The following is a 4,071-nucleotide window of genomic DNA, read 5'->3' as shown; positions in this document are numbered from 1 at the left end:
GGAGGAGGTGTGTGTGTGTGTGTGTGAGAGAGAGAATGGTGAAGGGAAAGAGTGAGCCAGCTGTTGCTCGGCACCTAGTGGCCCACGGCTGGGTGAGCAAGGATAATTGCAGGTACCAGCCTGTTCCCATCTCCTTAATGTGAACCTGTGGCATAATGGAAACTGCTCTTTCACAGTGGAGGGGAATAGAAATGGAGAGAGGAGGAAATGAACGCATAGGAGCAGTTTGCAAAGAAGTATCTGGTGAAGCGGGTTGATTTGAGCCTATGCTCCAAGGATCCTTGACTATAGTTTCTGTTCTTTCTGTTTAAAAAGAAGAAAGAAAAACTACTACTGGGTTTTTGATCAACAGTAATTGGCACAGGCCTTATTTCAGTCTATAAATGTGGTCTTCTGGTGATCACAATGTGTAAAAAGGAATATTAAAATGGATTGTCTTAATACAATTTTTTGCAGAACTTAATTTATTTAAAATATATATATTAACAAACTGTAGGTACACCAACTACATAAATCTGTTGTCTTGTTGACAAAGGTGGAAACAACACTTCAGTACAATGGAAATTTATGACCGCATCACCACACATACACATACAATAAAAAAGTGACAACTGTTGATTAAAAAAATTGCATGTCCAAAGATTTCCTTTGCATTTCATTGTACATGGGTGGAGTATAAGAACCTAAGTCCAATGTCTAAGTTGGTTAAAGTTGTTTTATTCCACAATAATTTGTTTTGAAAATGACTTTTCCAAATTGTCTCAATGGACAAAGTGAGTAGACTCACAGCGTCGTTAAAGAGAGTGATTAGCGTTGGTTTTAGACAAATTGTTTGGTCCCATGATGGTTTAAATAAATTCTGTGTCATAGTATTTTCCTCTTCTGCCAAGAATAAAACCCACAAGGGGAAACTGAAAATCTTTGTTCTTCTTGGCACCAAAAATCGTCACATCTATAAATGTGGGCATGAAATATTGGCACCAAACATTGGTTCTGAAGTATAGAGGTAAAACACTCAGCGACCACTTCAAAGACCTGAGTTAAATCTTTGGCAGCAGCACCTCGGCCTTGGCCAATGTGCTTTGACAAACACAATTGGAAGCATTCAAGTGGGAAGCCAGTGAGGGATCATGTCCTGGTCCAGCTCACATGTGGTCTTATAGAAAGTTGTGATGCAAAAGGGTTGAACATACTCATTGTGCATATTATGTGAAGCCAAATATATCATATATATGTCTATTGGTCTATGATTTGTCTCGAATTTCAAGACTTATCTCGACAGTTCTGTGTCAGCGCGGGAGGATGTTCTGGCTACAATGCTTACCTATTCTGGGATAGGAGAAAAAAGGCTCTGGCTTGTTTGTATTTCTTTGAACCGTCCTGGACGGTGAGCTTGCAAAAACCATAGCAGAGATAGCGGAAGGGGGGATGGACGCGGCAGATGTACATCTGTTGAGCCAGTCTACTCTAAAATGGATTCACTTGCATGTGTACGTAGTGTGTTATAATATTTATAACAATAATTATTAAACAGACCTTCAACATGGTGTGACATTTGTAGCTGATGGTATAAAGTGTTGTTACTTGTAATTGCATTATTAGTCTTCCTAATAAACGATACAGCATTGCACCTTAACTTATTGCATTATTATTAGTAGATAAAGGGTTGTTTATCGCATTTTTAATATATTTAGAGGAAACATTGCATTATAATGTTTTGACATTTTAATTATTTTATTAGTTGCCACAACATCTCTGCATTCTTTTCTTAATCCACACCTTGTGTACCAGCAAGTGTAATGATGAAAGACCTGCATTCTGACAAAATCGAAACATATTCAGATGCAAAAGGGGATCAATTGATTTCATATTTTTGCATGCGTATGACGTATGGATCGCTTGCCGCATCTCACTCACCCCCAGGAGTGCTGGTATGACCTTATGCCCCATAAAGTATATTGATCACGGGTGACTGTGAAACTGTAGAACATCCGGCACACAGGGTTTGTGACCGTATAACCTTTCATTATAAAACGGCTGGAAGATGCATGTTCTTCTACACCGTAACAATTCATCTGATGTGACGCGGTGAAAACAGTGTGTGTGTTTGTGTGTGTGTGTGTGTGTGTGTGTGTGTATGCGTGCATGTCTTTATACAGTATGTGTGTTTGTTTGCAGTTGCTTTATTTAGACTTTTATACTGAGTATTATTGCATAAGGTAATATGCAATAGGTGCGTGAGGTATTTTTCTGCTTCTTTCTGAAAGCCAGAGCCAAACAATCAGCCAACACATCTCAACACCATGTTCACCCTGGGCTTCCCTACTATTTACCCAAGACACTGATTTGCACCGCAACGTACCTTTGTGAGGAAGAAGAGGAGAGAAAAAAGAACTAATGAAGGTGTCAACAGGAGCTTGCCACTAGAAGATGATTGTTAGTGGATTGAACTCATTTGCATTTTGATGCAAACTCTAGGCTGAACAATACCCATCGGGTACTATCTGCTGTTAACAGTCTTTGATAAGCACACAGACAAAAAAACAGTGATTCAATTCAAGGTGAACAGAATAACTGAAGGTCCTGAAACAGATTGCATTTAACTGATGCCTCTATCAGGCTTCTGGCGACTGTCTGCTGGGATCTTCTCCTCTCTGTGATGGAGAATCCATTTTCTCACTTGCAGAATAAGAAATCAATGGCCGCGAGATGGATCTGTGTGAAATGAGATATGAGCCTCGTCTCCGAGGATTCGGCAGGGCTCAGATTGACAGGTGACTGGCAGGGGTTAACTGCCAGAGAAGGCCGACTGCCTCGAAAGGTGTGAAACAGACTATTTCGGGCCCTGTGTTGAGGCCAGGGATGGTAAGTGTAGACCGGCTGTTCCCAAGTTCCAAAGATATTCCTGTGATTGATTTATTAGCCCAAAACCTTTTATTGCTACACCTTCAGCTTTCTGTTCTTGTACGGCACATATGCCGTTTACATTGACAACGGTGGGAGATTTACTTTTCCAAATTTGTACTATCAGAGGCAGACAAATGCAGCTTCTCATTTCAGATTTTCCCAGCTTTACATCTGTGCATTATAGAGAGACAACACACTACTGAGACAGGCTGATAATGCAGTTTGACAGAATTGACATTGTCCCCTTATACATTTACAAAGTGGTAACCTTTCCATCTTCACAAAGTTTATAAGTTACAATCTAAAGTGCAGTATATACATAATAAATTTGTTAATGGAGGGCATGACATATCTTGGCAGACTATATAAATGCAATGCATTATTATTTATTTAGGTGCTAATTCTGATTCATTTACAAGAATATCCATTTGCAATGGAAACAGGGATTACAGACACAAAATATAATAATATATGATAATATATTTGCAACGCTGCATTCAGTTTAATGTACAGTTTGAGTAGATATAATTATGGCAAACTTACTGTGATCTTGATACTATAGTATCAACCATGTAGGCCTATTTAAATGAACACTTTTTTGGCTGCACAGTTACTGCCATTTACAATTCACAGTAGTTGACCTTTAGTCCCCAACATAGGAAACAAAGCGGTGCAATAAGATTCTATATGTTTTTATCACCTTGTTTTAACGTCAGTATTCACACAGCTCTGTGTTGTCATCATGAGCAACACCAATTAAAAGACAAATGTAGTTATATAGTTACGTATTTATGGCACACCTGTGAATACGTGTGTCCCAAAGTCATAAAATGGGAGGTCTTTGTCAGTGATTTTCTAAAAAAGTCACATTTTTTCTGAGAACTCGTATCATTTCTCTGTTTGAAGAAGAGTTGAATTGGCCGTTGAAGGACTCTCGTATAATTTTATAGCCATGAAGAAGCATGAGATTATGAGTAACACTAACTACTTTTCTTTTTTTTTCTTTCCTGGTAAAAGAGTAATGATGATGGAGATATGAAGAGACATAATCAAGCCTTTATTGGTTAAAGAGACCTGGCCTGACCTTCCAAAAACAGGTGTGGAAGGAGTGCTGTGCTCCGCACGGCCTTTAAAAGGATGCAAATCCTCCACATGTGCCAATTG

The sequence above is a fragment of the Etheostoma cragini genome, chromosome 22 (assembly GCF_013103735.1).
Source record: "Etheostoma cragini isolate CJK2018 chromosome 22, CSU_Ecrag_1.0, whole genome shotgun sequence".
NCBI lineage: Eukaryota > Metazoa > Chordata > Actinopteri > Perciformes > Percidae > Etheostoma > Etheostoma cragini.
Note: the sequence above shows the minus strand (reverse complement) of the source record.